Source organism: Pinus tabuliformis, chromosome X (genome assembly GCF_031772625.1).
Source record: "Pinus tabuliformis cultivar Carrire ecotype Pingquan chromosome X, CPIR1, whole genome shotgun sequence".
NCBI classification, from domain to species: Eukaryota; Viridiplantae; Streptophyta; class Pinopsida; order Pinales; family Pinaceae; genus Pinus; species Pinus tabuliformis.
In genome coordinates, this window is record NC_142308.1 from 254,591,017 (window position 1) to 254,607,164 (window position 16,148).

The following is a 16,148-nucleotide window of genomic DNA, read 5'->3' on the forward strand; positions in this document are numbered from 1 at the left end:
TTAGGACAACAAGCCACAACAACTAGATAGGGTATTAGAGCCTAATCTACATGACACATTGAACTGAAACATTCCAGACAACAAGGATGAGCTCCAACAATAGTCACATTAACATTGTCTTACTAAAAAAAAAAAAAAAAACTATTATTGTCACTTGGCATCACACACAATCTCTATGAACAACTTAAAGATACCATACACATTAATTGTCATTACTAAGCTAATGTGCCCCTTCTCTCTTTATAGACTAAGAGAGTGAAGGGAGGTCACAACTGCCTCATAAAAGGCTTTGAGGAATGCACCCTCATGGAGTTAATGTCATCAAATAACACTGAATTCCACTCATGATTGTAATCTCAACATTATATGCATACAAGGAGTGTGTTACACCTACAAGGTGTCTTCTACCATCAATGTGCCCATGTTCAGGTGTAACCACGAGCATCTGAAAAACCCCTTGGGAAGTGCACCCTACCTAACTGATGCACAATAACTCTTGCAAACCAAAAATAGCAGAGATGGTTTATAAAAAAATATACCCTTCATGAAGATCTCTCTCATAAGATCACCCTCTCCCAACATTGCAATGTTTGGTCCTATAGCACACCCTTACTAAAAGGTGAACTCTATTGTTGCTTTTCCCAGGCTGAAGAAGAACACCTATGAGCAATAGGTAATATAAAATAATGCATATACATAAGACAATTATTTTTCGCAAACGTAACCACTGAAGCTGGTTGACACACCTAACCTATTATTAACTTTTTAAAGTTCAGATTAACATGTCACAAACTTAATATTTATTCCTATCATTCACCAAGAATGTCCTAGTCATTTACTTGTAAGACTAACATTTAATGTTGAAAATATCAACACACAGTAACAGTCCTAACAATCTAACCTAGCCTACCTACTTAGAATCAACAAAAAACCTGAAAGTACTATCAAAACTATAATCTGATTTTACTAGAAACTGGAGCACATCAAACTGAAAATTATAACAACAAAGTACAATAGATGTGAAACTCAAATCGTGTCATTGTTTTATTACTCTTAAATACAATAAATCCAGACACCACATCCTTAGTTGTCTGGGACATCCTGTAAAGAAGATAACATCTCCATACAAAGATCAAGACAAGTGTTTCACATCTATCAAAGTCACAAAAAAAAAATCTGCACAAGTCAACTTTTCAATCCTAGAATAACAAGCTCATGTTATAGGCTACAACCTATGCATGGCCATCAACAACGTATCAAAATGAAAAGCACTCTCATGCACACCTCCAATCCTTTGGAAATTGAACCAACCAATGCTAGGTCAGCTTCCTCATCCCAAGAGGATTCTGAAGCAAGAGTAACATCATGGGCTACTTCCTGTGTCTCGGAGAATCCATCAACCCAGACATTGTACTCTACAATAATCCCATCAACTACAAACTTCGGTTCAACCCCAACATCATCGTCCATCAAAGGTTTCGAACCTCCATCCATATCATCCTATAATTTAAGATTAATATATGCCTCCCCAAAGCTAAAAATCTCATCAAACCTCTCACTAGAATGTACAAGTGCCACTGTATTAGCAAGTACCCTGTAATGGATGCTCTCTCTCATCCCTCTTTCCAAAGACTTTGAAGTATATAGACTAAAATCGTTAATGGTTCATTGTTGTCCCTAAAAAAGAACTCTCCACTATACATCAATCATACAGGAAACTAAAAGAAAAATATTCTTCTAACCAGAAAAAAGTAAGACATTATCAAACTCAAGAACATCACGAAAAGGCATCTAAAAGGAAATGGAGATAACTTCTCTTACAGAATAAGTAGCATAATAATTAATCACAATGAACATGTTTATGTGTTGTTCTAGAAACATATGGAATAAATTATTTTCATGTCATATGTCTTGGAGCTCCATTATCCACATAACATCTAAGTTCCAACTTTCAACACTAAACATAGAGTTAAAGGACAAGAAAGAGACCAAATCCATTTCCATCTTGGAAACTTTGAAATAAGAAGAAGATCCTCCACCTATCACAAGTGAAAAACATCGACACCTATCAAAAAAATCAGCCACCTATCATAAGTCCTTCTAGGCATCTCACCTACTAAAAATGAAACTATGCCAACCAATGTTCATATAGATCTACCACCTCCCACTCCTGAAACAAATCAGACACCTATGGTAAGTCCTCCTAGGTATCACACCTATAAAAAAATACATCCATAACCATCATTAATATGGTGGATCCATCATCTCTCATCACAAGAGAAACCAAGGTTTCAACCCAACAAAAGCATCTCATAGGTGCAAGTGCTCATCTCAAGCAACCTAGGGCTAATTCCCTATTTGGAACTAGAAGTCTAAATTTTGGGTTGGGCAAGTGAAGAATGATATCAAGATTCTATTGCAGGCCTATGATCATCATGTGTAGGCAGCCAATTGGATTGCAAGGATTCTCTGGATAGGGAAAAAATATTTGAAGAGGGACCCTACTTCTTCTACTCCGGTGGTATCTATTTTATATGTTGATAGAATTGTTCATGATGTACTATATGCTCCCACAAGAGCATGATGTGAAAAATTCCTTCACAATTTGGTCAAGGTTGTGAGAGATTCATAATATTTGAGAAATTGAGTAATCACATATTACACAAGGACTTGAAAGTAAAAAGTATTCAAAAGTGTAATGAAGCACCCCAAAATACCTTTGAAGAAAATATTAAGGACAAAGGAAAGTAGAAGAAAGAAGGAACTACTAGCAACAACTACAAGCCTCTTTCTTCAAGATGAGAAGTATAACAATTGGCAATTGAGAAAGAAGCGGACCAATATCACAAAACATTAAGAACAATTTATGCTTTCATTTCATCTTAAGGAAGAGATAACTTGACAAAGGAATTATTTGATTATGGAGCTACTAAGCATATCACTAACCACAATGATTGGTTTATTGCATTTGTAAAAGACAAAACCACTTTGTGGTGGTTCTGGGTGATAAAAAGAAGCACTCTATTGAATGGAATTGTAATGCATAGGTCAAGGTGAGAGGTATATACCTCCATGTTGATGAATATGCTTTGTTTTCCTATTTTAAGTAAAATTTTCTTTTAGTTAGTGAAATTATAAAGCCTACTCTATTTTTCAATGTTTTGGAAAGAAATATGCTTTGTAATTGATAAGTAAAACTAGATACAAAGGAACAATGGTTGTACAAGATTATGGATGATAAATGGTGGTTGATATCCTTGATATCCATGAGAAGAAAGAATAACAAGCAAGCAACACAAACTACCCTTTGAAAGAGGGAAGGATTGAAAATCCAAAGGTGTTTTGAATCTTTCCCATGATGATATTTGTAATGTATGTAGACAACTTCAATGGTCGGCACAAGGTATGTCCTATTGCCTATTGCATTTATAAGGATAATATGTTGTCCCAAAAAAATTGACCACAATTCTTTTGAGGAGCAAGGTTTGGTTCTAAATGTTATTTCCAATGCCATTGGTTAAAAGCAAAGAGATATTAAGAAATAAATTTGGTCATGAAAAGGACAAGTTTTATGAAACATAGAGAAAGAGAAATAGTTGAAAAGGGATCCCTAGAGGTACATTATCCTTTAAGGAAAATTCATAGTACAAGAGAGTGAAATGCTAGGATAGACCCAAGTCACAAACGATGGTAAAAACCATGCCAACGCTAAAGGGGACAAAATCTTGAAGTTACATGGAGGGAAGATCATTTTTTTGGGACCTGATGAAAAAATGTATTCTCAAATTGTAGTTGCTATGCTTGATGTAGAGTTGAACATCAAAGAATGAGATAACTCAAATTAGATAAGTGTGAATTTTTTAGAGTAGCGTCAATAGATGAAGGTGAAAAAAGTATTGCATATTTTCAAGAATGGTTTGGAGAAAATAAAGGATTGAAGAGTACAATGCAAAGTCAGATTCCTTTCGGCCCATGGAAAGAATGTTCTTTTTAAAGAGTAATTCCATGCCTCTTCCATGAGAATTCTATTAATGGTGAGCAATTACTTGAAAATCAAGCATTTGAAAAAGTAGTTAATGTGTGCCAATAAGGAGTTGGATGAAATGGAATGAAAGGTTCTAAAACTAGACAGGAAGAAATTGATAATAAATGAGAATCCATGTAAATATTTTATTGTCAAGAAGCCTATTTTATGCAAAGTCACAAGAAAATCTGACTTGTGTATTTTAATCATGAGAGTCTAGAATCTAATCATCTCTGAATCCATACTTTCTAATATGGAATCTATGATGCTTCTCTACATATATAGATTTAATAAATCTAATTTTTTTCTTTCAGAGTATTTACTCAAAAGAATCATACAATTTTTATAAACATAATATGGGATCATATGTGAATGGAAAGACTTATTGTGCATGTAGGATAGAGGAAATGGAGGGTCACATAAAGATTCATATTACTAATCCTTACCTCCTATGCTCATTCAATTGGCAGAATTTACGCTCATCCAATTTGTAGAATTTAATATTGGAAGCTTTACGGAGAAATGATTTCCATTCCTCAATCTACACCTTGTCATATCTACCATTCAATTCATGTTTTTTAATTGCCGTAAGACCCCATACACCAACAAATTTCATGAGGAGTAACATACTGAACTACTGGTGGTAGCTACCACCAGACACGTGTGAAATGCATGTATTGTCTAACTTCGAAGAGAATAAGAGAGAAACAAAGAAGAGCTAGAATGTCCCTTCTGTTTAGCATTGAGATTCCAATATACCCTAACACTATTTAAAAGAATGAAAGGGCAAAAGAATTGACGACCTTCAATATTTATCTCCAATGTCCATAATTTACAGTCAGTCATATGCTCACCTTAAATAGGAGCTTAGAAGTCTCCCTCTGCCTAAATAAGCCTAAACCTAAAGCCAAGAAGATGCTCATTCAGTGAAGGGAATGAATCATAAGAGCCATGGAACAATTGTCATCTCCATCCAATAAGTATCAGTTTGATGTGACCTGTCCTTTCAAACCCTCAAGATCTGTAGCTTGTTGGAGAAGGCAATGGCGACCCAATTAGGTTGAGTGGAGGACCACTACAACTGCTCGATCTCAGCCCTAGTAGCGTAACCAAGAATAGGATTGAGGCCACCATCAACAGGTTTGATCATGGAAGAGAGATCCCATATGAGGGATTGTGAGTCGTCTTCAGCAGTGCAGATGTGGCAGGAGCTATGTGGTGCCCAAGCAATGGAATTGACACTAGCCTGGTGTCGCTCGAGCTCTATGATAGGTAGGGTTGGATATCTGATATACACGACTGCAACCTTGGGGATTTCCATTAGGATGGTAGCCATGTGTTGTTGGGAAAAGTATCTATTCAGAACGCCCCTATCCCACTCTAAGGTGTGATAGTGCCTTAGCAACAAACAAGGAAAACTACTTGAGTATTCTTCTTTATGAAATGTAAATGAAGAGGAAGGATGTGACTAGCCTATGTCTTTCGCTAGTTTGTTGATCCAATCGCTCCTCTCTTCAATAGCTCCCAGCTCCCTGCTCCCTTACCAGCCCAGCTTCACCGAATTCCTGCAAGATCACAAGAGAGAGAAACTACACGAAGATATAGATATACATTCATAAAAAGCTCAGGATCAGATTAAACTAAACATGCAAATATAACAAAACATCATTGATACACAGCATGTAGGAGAAACTCAAATAATTTTATTGATATGATAAGAAATTCCAAGAGGAGATACAACCAAGTGAGTCCCGATCCAGCATCTACCTCCCGGCAAAGGAATCCCTTCCTCTCCTCCAACAAAGCATAAATCACCCAATGTACTAATCTCAATCCCAAACCAACAGCAATTCTCTGCAAAGTACAAAATTCCAGCCTCTGGATCTCTGGGATGAGGGATCCATATATAGATGTAAGCAGAGAGGATGAGTCAGCTTATGTTTTGACTTGTGGCTTCTCTCTGTCAGTTCTTGCTTCCACTTGGAGATTGAGAGCCTCTTACTCATCATTAGTCGAATTCAGTGAGGCAAGTGTCATTGGAGCAGATTCTGGAAGCTTCCATTGTCTTTCCACCTCGTTGAATGAGCTTGCCATTTGTCATTTCCCGCTCAACGCACCCTGGTAGTGCATTCACCTACGTTGCAAAGCACCTAGCCAGTGTATTTGGGTGCTTTGCAATGCAGGCAGCTAGTGGAGCCTCTGAATTGATCCTGATTTGACTAGTTTTGAGCAGTTTTTGGTGGAGAACTTCTGGGAGAAGCTGTCATTGGTTGACCTTGTTCCTTTAGGGGCAGGAACAACTCTTTTAGGGACTTTGGATCCCTTGGATTATGGACATTTCATGATCAATGTTGTAAGGCACAAAAATGTCTATAACAGTTGCCCCTAAAGTATGAGGCCATTTATCGGGTGAAATGATTTATTAGGAGGATCCGAAGTTCTTTCAATGCTGGGAGGAGACCTGTAATAAGATACAATACAATACATTATTTTCATACTGTTTTCATGATCTAGCTGAGGCGGGCATTCCCATGCTCAGCTTTATAAATTCATTTTTATGTACATAGGACAGACAATCGTCTGATGGTAGACTGATGATCTTTGATGAAATCATCATCCTTTTGGTAGGATGATTATCTGTGCTGCAATGCTATACATGTCAATGTCTTTATTTTTCCTGAATATATATCGCAGCCCGGATGGATGAAACTAGATCCGGGGTCTTCAATCTCGTCCGATCTTCACTCTAAGTACAAGTCGATCCATGTGAGAAATGTTTTGAAGTCGAACATGGAAAGACATCGCTTGATTACCAGTCAATGATGTAAACTGTTAACAAGCGCGAGAGGAATCACCGATAATGATAATGACCCTCAAGGTACTGCAGTACAATTCACGTGGTGTGAATAAAGGACTTGGCGTCGAACACCACGCAAAATCTTTCGGTCGAAGGTCATTGATGTATACCTGTCGCCGGAAGTGAGAAACTTGCCATTGAGGCATGCAAGCTTCAAAGTACTGAAGGGGGTGTTCCTAGATCAACTTCTTGGATAATGAGCTGATGTCGACAAGAAGCGATCCGTCAAAGGAGGGCCTTGATGTATCCCACATCAATGACACGGAACGGAGCAAATGATTTTGATGGAGGTGAAAACGATCTGATGATATACGGTTCAGGGTGGCGGTCATGAAAGAATGAAGTATAATGTATGGTAGTGGATGGGACATGGTTGACTTCTCTGGATGACTTCTCTTGAACATATCGGCGACACTTATATGATGGATTGGTAGCATTTACCCCAAAGGTGGATGGTATGGCGAAACCATGGTGATGTGACCGGTGAATGAAACAACCCAACCCGACTCAGGCATGGAGTGGAAGTGTCATGTTCAAGAGCGACTTGCTACCAATAAAGGTTCTTTGAGTTTCTTCCCAATTTTTCCCCAGTCATTGCTGACCAGTACCTCTTTATTTTTGTCAAGCTTGAGGAGGATAACATATGCTTGTTCTATAATTTGCCCTTCGGCCAAACCCATCGCTATGTTTTAACGAGCCTAGCGATAGTGAAACTCGTTCTCGTCTAAAGACAAGTTTGTCGCTATTGATGTTTTTTAATGAGTCTAACGATAAAGATAACTCGGTCCTTTTCATCTTTAGAGAGTCTGAAAAGGTACGTAAAGATAACTCCGGGATTCCTTTTTCGTCATCTAATCCCTTAAGTCCGAAAAAGTATAAAACAATACAGAAGGGATGAATTTTCGATAGCTTTAACGAGCCGAACAAAACAAGCGCTCGATCTTTTTGTGCAATAATCCCTCAGGTCCAAAAAGATTAAAATCTAGAGGAGGGATAGCACTTCTGGTCGCTTTAACGAGCTGGAAGGCCAAAACTCGGCAATCTTTTCATATTTTACGAGTCAGATGAAAAGAGCTTAAAGAAGACTCGTCTTTTGAGGAACGAGTGATAAAACGGGTAGCAGCTAATTCCAGGTAAGGGTTGGAATTTTCCAATCACGGCAGTGTCACAAGGATGGCTAGTGAAATCACTCTTCGCAGCTGTTCCTCAAAATGGGTAAACAATCATATGGAGGTGAATGATCGGCCAATGGAAAAGTGGAGGTGACGGTGCAAACACGACCAAGGCTTTAATGGCTGATAATGTTACATTCACGGTGGTTATTGACCGGAGGATAGTTCATTTTTTAACGAGCTTAAACGTGGATTGAAACACTTGCTCGGTCTTATGTTTATTTTTTAACGAGCATGAACTATGTGCTAAAACTGCTCGATTAACCCAGTCATATGATAAGAATGTCTCATTTAAGATTCCATTTTTTATGGATCTTGCGCCTTACAAAGCTTTGCTCCGGAATCCTTTCTTTATGCAAGTTCGGAAACGGCTAATCCTACGAGTTTAAAGGGTTAGACCTACAGGTTTAAAGGGAGGACCTAAAAATTTAAAAAAATAAATAGCCGCCCCTTGCTTGCACTCCAAAAGGTTTACATGCCCCCAGGTATAAAACAGAGTTTCAAAGTTACCCCTACTTTAGTCCGATAAAACATTTGTTTTAGCGAGAGAGGCCTACTTCTTACAGGTCACCCAAAGATTGTTCTATTAATCTTTAAAACAAAACACTTCTTCGGCGATGTCTACCGAGATAAACAAAGGTGAGCGACGATGCCCGCCAACTCACATAACTTTGACAAAAGAATCTTATTCTAGAACAACCCCTCTTCCAATCACGGACAGGGTACGGACTAGTCATATTCTCCTGCGGAAACCTATCCTATACCCGAAGTTTTCCTGCCGAAGCAGACCAGGATGCATGCCCCCTGGGTTCCAGTCATATCCTTCCGAATCACTCGCGCTCATCGGGAGGACGGACCGTGGGTTGAGACATTTCTTGCGTGAAGAGACCATTTAGGGATGGTATATGACTATTTGCGATGCGTGATCTGGGAAATGAAAGTTGGTCCACGAGCTTGACCACTCTTCCTTCGTGCGAAAAACACATTACTCTAAAGAGTGAGGAGATGATGGCTCCCATGCAATATATATAGTCTCGTCCAAGGAGTAGGTTGTAATCCAAGGGTCCTTGAACGACCATCACGTTCATTTGAACGGTCTTCCCTTTCAATGTGATAGGCACATTGGGGAGGATCCCTAAAGGTCGACTGGTTCCTTTATCAAAGCCTGTCAGATTTCTCATTTCAGACAAAAGCGATGGCGAACCAAGCGCTTTCCAAGCAATAGAGGAAAGGATACTCACAGATGCCCCCTCATCAATGATGGTACCAGCCATGACCATTCTGTATATTTGGACGATAATTCTGAATCGTATGCTTGCTGGCAAACGGGGTCTGCCTAGTTGGTTCCAGTCGAAGGATACAACTAGGTTGCTTGGAGGTGGGACCGAGTAGACGGCCGGGTATCGCTCTGACGAACTTCCTTCCTGCGATAAAGGAATGGGTGGATTGCCCCCGTGTTCGTCGGAGTCTGTGTTGATGAAGAGAATTTGGACGGTGTCATCCTTATCCTCTTCAGTGACTGTATCATTCAAAGATAAAGCCTCTGAAGGCAATACCGGGTCAACTGCCGCCTCGACCTTTTGACTTTCGTCTGGTATGGATTCAGTTGGTTTATCTTCAATGATAGACGCTTTAGCTGACCACTTGAGCGGGCCAGCTGGATTCTCAACTAACGAAGGACTCGGCAAGAGTTTTTTATATCCAGGAGGAAGTCGTAACGGTGAAACCGGATGATCTTCCAAGACTCTTTTAGCCTCGTCTAAGAAGGGACAACGGTGGAGGGCATGGTTGCCTTCGCACAGTTTACAGGGAGATCTAGCTCTCCCTTTTTGTCCTGGGACTTCACTTTTGCTAGTTGACGGTGTGCTTTCAACATGGCTATCAGAGGTTGACGCCACCGGATTGTGCAAATGGGGAGACCAGTCCCTTAGTATCCGAGGGATGCAGGGACAATCTCTATGAAAGTGGTCTCCCTTGCAAATGACACATGGCGATTTAGGCCTGGTCAGTGCAGTGTGTGGATTTTTGTTAGACGACACTCGTTTGCCCCCAGTCACTTTTGGCTCCTTCTTCTTCTTCTCTTTCTTCTTCTTTTCCTTCTTCTCTTTAGGAACTTGACTTTTGGCTTTGCCAGCCCCATCAAGCGAAGAGGAAGGAGGAGAGGAAGAATTAGAGGAAGTAGAAGGCTGGTGGGTAACTCTGGACTGGTCTAACTGCTGATTCGACTGTTCAGGAATAGTGGTGTTCTGAACGACATTGGTTGTGAAGAGCCAGACCGGCAAGCCAATTGTCAGTCCTGGAAGCGACAATGTGGCCATATGGGGTGCACCAACATCTCCCCAAGAGGAGAAGGGACTAGGATTTCCACCAAGGGGAATTCCTTGGTTAGTAGGCTCCATTTTCTCAACCTAAAGATCAACGCAGGAAAAAGGGGGTGATTATTCCGTTTAAAATAAATTTTAACGACGCTTGGACACAACTTGCTTTTTCAATTTTAAAGAGTCGAGAAAAAGCAAAAGATGACTCTAGTCGCCTTCGATGTTTTAACGAGCCCGAAGTGACAAATGCTCGGATGGACTTTTTCCGTTATAGAGTCTGAAAAAGGCCAAAAGGAACTGCTCTGGAGATCTAGGTAGAGGGTGTGCCAAACCAATCGCAAAACCGCAAAATACTTTTTAGGGTACGGGCGGTCAATCCTCCCGAATGTTGTGTTCAGTGCATTGCGATCAGTAGGGCGGCCGACACGGTTTCCTATGGATAAAGGTTTTATGCCTATAGGGGTCTCCCAATATATACTCGACGGTATGTGGGAGCACAATCCGTACTGGCACTTATTGTCTCTCAGGAGGAATCACCCAACCATCAGTGAGGCAACAGTTACCAGGTTTTACGACGCCGGAACACGTCTCTAGCCTAGACCTCTATGTTGTGCGTTAAGTTACAAAGCGTTGTTAAGTTCATTCAATTTATTTTAGGTTGATCTTTCTTAGAAGTTTGCCTTTTTGGATCACCACGATATGTAGATACAATTCCTAAATGCAGTCTAAAGATGATAAGCAAGCTTTTATATCTTTTCAACAATGAAAATCCTAGCTACAAGGGGAAAAGAAAGACACAATCTTTTCTCAAAGAGCATAGAGCACACTGTAAATGCACTTTTCCTAAATCAATCCATACAAACTGTCAAAATGCAAATGCACATATGCATGTATCTGTTTTCACTTTCTTAATATTGATGCCTAAAAAGAAAGTTGTTGTACAAATTTGAATTCGATTTCAAGTGAAAACACAAACAAGCTTCTTTTTGAAATCAAAAAGACGATTACGACACTTTATGATTTTGAAGTAAACACTTGTTTCGACACTAGAAATCCACAAATTCAATCCAAAAGACAAAAGTAAAAGCGCAATTAACTATCAACAGCAAATACACTTACTCCTAAGATCAAAACGACACTTACGACAGGTCTAGATCTAAGGGTGACAGTATGACTAGTTTACTTTTGTAATGGGAAACTGCAAATGATGTAACAAATACACAAAAACAAATACAGTTTCTTTTATACAACTGAGGCGGAATTAAGGCAGAGAAAAGGGGTTTTTAGATAGGTACACACACTGATAACAGGCTGCAAAAAACAGAGATAAAACTGAACACAAGGATGCAAAGAACCACAACTGCACAGGGCAAGGGCTGATCAGCGCACCTATTGCACAGAGAAACTGAATTGCAGCGCAGGTAGCCCTCTCGGGACCTACGTTGAAATGCAGAGTCTCTTCACAGAGCCTGCGCTGAAGCAGAAACAAGAATTGTCTCCGGGTTCTGGGTCACGGTTTGTAGTTTGATCTGAGGTTTTTGGCCGGATAAAAGCTATCAACAAGGTACAATTAGAGGGATGATTTAAAGGAGGACTAAGAGCTATCACAAAGGGTTGTCAGATCATTTGTGAGTCAAGTGTTCAGATCATAAACAGGCCCAGTAAATGGACTAGAGTAGCAGATCTCTACTTTGCATTTGTAAATGGCAAATGCAGTTCGATTCTCTACTCCTAAGTTTATGAGAAGAACAACAATAGAAACACAAATAAACTAACTAGATATGTTCCCCAGCGGAGTCGCCAATTTGTTGTTGGGAAAAGTATCTATTCAGAACGCCCCTATCCCACTCTAAGGTGTGATAGTGCCTTAGCAACTAACAAGGAAAACTACTTGAGTATTCTTCTTTATGAAATGTAAATGAAGAGGAAGGATGTGACTAGCCTGTGTCTTTCGCTAGTTTGTTGATCCAATTGCTCCTCTCTTCAATAGCTCCCAGCTCCCTGCTCCCTTACCGGCCCAGCTTCACCGAATTCCTGCAAGATCACAAGAGAGAGAAACTACATGAAGATATAGATATACATTCATAAAAAGCTCAGGATCAGATTAAGCTAAACATGCAAATATAACAAAACATCATTGATACACAGCATGTAGGAGAAACTCAAATAATTTTATTGATATGATAAGAAAGTCCAAGAGGAGATACAACCAAGTGAGTCCCGATCCAGCATCTACCTCCCGGCAAAGGAATCCCTTCCTCTCCTCCAACAAAGCATAAATCACCCAATGTACTAATCTCAATCCCAAACCAACAACAATTCTCTGCAAAGTACAAAATTCCAGCCTCTGGATCTCTGGGATGAGGGATCCATATATAGATGTAAGCAGAGAGGATGAGTCAGCTTATGTTTTGACTTGTGGCTTCTCTCTGTCAGTTCTTGCTTCCACTTGGAGATTGAGAGCCTCTTACTCATCATTAGTCGAATTCAGTGAGGCAAGTGTCATTGGAGAAGATTCTGGAAGCTTCCATTGTCTTTCCACCTCGTTGAATGAGCTTGCCATTTGTCATTTCCCGCTCAATGCACCCTGGTAGTGCATTCACCTACGTTGCAAAGCACCTAGCCAGTGTATTTGGGTGCTTTGCAACGCAGGCAGCTAGTGGAGCCTCTGAATTGATCCTGATTTGACTAGTTTTGAGCAGTTTTTGGTGGAGAACTTCTGGGAGAAGCTGTCTTTGGTTGACCTTGTTCCTTTAGGGGCAGGAACAACTCTTTTAGGGACTTTGGATCCCTTGGATTATGGACATTTCATGCTCAATGTTGTAAGGCACAAAAATGTCTATAACACCATGTATCTAGGATCTTGGTTGTTCCAACCCAATATGACCAAGGGAGTATCAAGTTGAGAGGTCTGATAGATAATTGTAGAGTGCTCCTTGTCCGTAAATCAAAGACCCTAATAGATCCATCTGCGCTGATAGAGGAAAAAACACTAGCACCCCCCAGGCAATGTCATAGATCTCCTTGTCATGGGAAATCAACTGGGTGTTGACAACCTTCTTGTTGATGTCCCAAATGGTGCAGGTGGTGTCGATGTTGGAAGTGTCAATCCTCTTGGGTTCTTGTTCATTCCAATTGAAGGAAGTGAGAGGGCCACAAAACTTGTTGTTCTTGTTGTTGTTGAAGAGGCTCTTTGCCTCGACGCGGTCGTTAGAAATGTGCCATATGCCGGAAGAATTTTAGCATACCAAAATACTGGAAGAATTTTAGCATCAGATTTCAACATTAAAACTAGCTCATTCAAATGCCAAATAGACTTGGCATAGCTCTAGGAGAAAATGGGGATGCCCTCGGTCTGTTAGAAATTGTATTTCCTCTCCTTTTCCTTCAAATTGATATCAGAATGATAAGATCCAAAGAGTCATAGATCCTGCAACCGCAGCTAAAGGTTTGAAAGTTTCGTTGTTTCTCAGTGATAAATTGTACCTTGTTAAAAAATAATGGTTGTAGAGAGCGAGGGTCACGGCCCTAAACACAACAAGAGGTTTTTTGTATTGAAAAAAGAATGTTTCAACTGCCTCCTTTGTTGAGTTATTGGTTCTATGAATCCAATCAATCTGAGAGCCATAAAGAAAAAGGCCAAACCCAACCCTTAAGGAAAATTTAAAAGAGTTTAAAAAAACCCAACGCTTGTGGCAATTTTAAAAGAGTTTTAAAAAGTTTTTGAAAGTATTTTTTAAAAAGGTTCATAGTCGTTCCCGCCGGAAGTTGAAAGGGTGTGAAAATTATTGAAAAGTCTTTTTTTAAGTTTAAAAAGTCGAATCTTTGATGTTTAGTTAAGTTTTATTTTTTAAAATCATTCAAAAGGTTTTTTGGTATATTGAAAAGAGTATGTGGTTATAAAGTTTTGTAAAGAGTTATAAAAGGGGTTATTAAAAAAAAGTGTTTCTTTTATATATTAGAAATTTGTATGGTGTAAAAAAGGTTTACAAAAATGCTTTCAAAAAAGTTTTGGGAGATTTTTATAATTTGTTTAAATTTTAAAATATTTCATGATGCTTTAAATAAGTAGGAAATGCATATTTATACACAAATTATTGTATATTTATTTTTTAAGATAATGGTGAAGTCGGTTTAGGAGAATATAAAATTTTAAGTATGATATTTGTTTGTTGGGTTGTTCATACTTATTTAGTGAAGTGAACTTTATCATTGGACTTGATGGATTTACTAACCTAAGTAGATAATAACCAAGTTAGTGAAGGAGAATATAGGCTTGGAGAATATAACTTTTTAAGTAAGATATTTGTTTGTTGTTTTGGTTTTTCATATATATATATATATATATATATATATATATATATATATAAAGAGAATGAAGGAAAGGAAAAGGATTTTATTGGAAAAAGAGTTTTTATTGAACAAGAAAGATTAGGGTTTTGCAAAAGTCCATTCATCTGCAAGGTTTTTGGTATGTCAAGCATGACAGTGTTTTGGGTTCATATGTCTTGGTTTTGAGTTTCATTCCACAAGAAATGGGTGAAACAGTTTTGTGCAAGGTAGAAAAATCTACATCTTCCAAAGAAGCGTGGAAGATTTTGGAAGCATAATTTGGTGCAAGGGGGAGTGACATGCAGCAGCAAGATGTGTTACAATTTGTTGAGTTAGCCACAAATCTAAGAGTAGATAAACAAGACTCTGAGAGAAGAATAGAGCTTGGAGAATCCCACTCAAAAGTGGATGATGGTTGTCAAGACCATAAAATTGAAACCCATTATGCAAGCATGCATATGGATGAAGAAGATGCAACAACGATTGCAGAGAGAGAAGCAGAAGCCTCTATGTGTGAAACAGAGCAAGAGCATATAAATTCTCAAGGAATCCACTGCAATGTGAATGGTGTAGATGATGGTGAATCCCACTATGATGAGACACATGTGGATGATGACTGCAATGTGATATGTGAATTGGTGAATCTAGCTGCAACTGATGAATTTGGTGAAGTTGAAATTGTCAATGAGCACATGCATGCTTGGATATCCCACAATAGAGTGGATGAAAATTATGTTGATGTTAAATTTGATGAAGAACCATTAACTGGTGATGAGTGGTTGCATATGATGCAACAAAATACTCTTATTGATATGTTATTATTTGGTGAGAGAAGCCCACTTGTGTTTGGAAGCCAAGTGGAAGACAACATGTTTGCAACAACTTATGTTTGATGACATTTATTGACAAGGAACAAGAAAAATAATGCTTCCCTTATGGCATACATTTTGAGGACATGATCTACCCTATGTGTCCCTACACTTGGTCCACATAAGAGAGAGAGGATGACCACTAGCAAAGATGAGGGAAAATAGTGTGAAGGCCCTCGAGAAGATATTAATCAGGGTGATGGTGTCAAAATTGGATATAGAAGGGTATATAAAGCAAATGCATATGAACCCACAAGCTAACCCAACGACCATAATCCTTCACTTGGTGACAATTGAATGAGATCTTTGGGATATGTAAGATGGAGAAATCGATGAGGTAGCCATCTTAATCAATAGGCATATTGAAACAAAGGTCTCCTCTTGTTTCACCAATGACATTTTCCATCTTTCAAACCTAAAAATGTATCAAAATTGATGTTATCAGGGTTCAAAACTCCTACGGTTATATGATTAAAAATCTAAAGGGAATACAAAATAGGGCACAAACACAAAATAAAACCCTGAGCATGGTCTCACTGTTAGAAAATATATTTGACATTTGAAGCACCAGATAGA

The 16,148-nt window shown here is 39.0% G+C and overlaps 1 pseudogene; it reads right to left on the reverse strand.

The window, feature by feature from the left end:
• Positions 1-5,030: 5,030 nt before the first annotated feature.
• LOC149139337 (WD repeat-containing protein LWD1 pseudogene) lies at positions 5,031-13,592 on the reverse strand (annotated as a pseudogene).
• Positions 13,593-16,148: the final 2,556 nt, after the last annotated feature.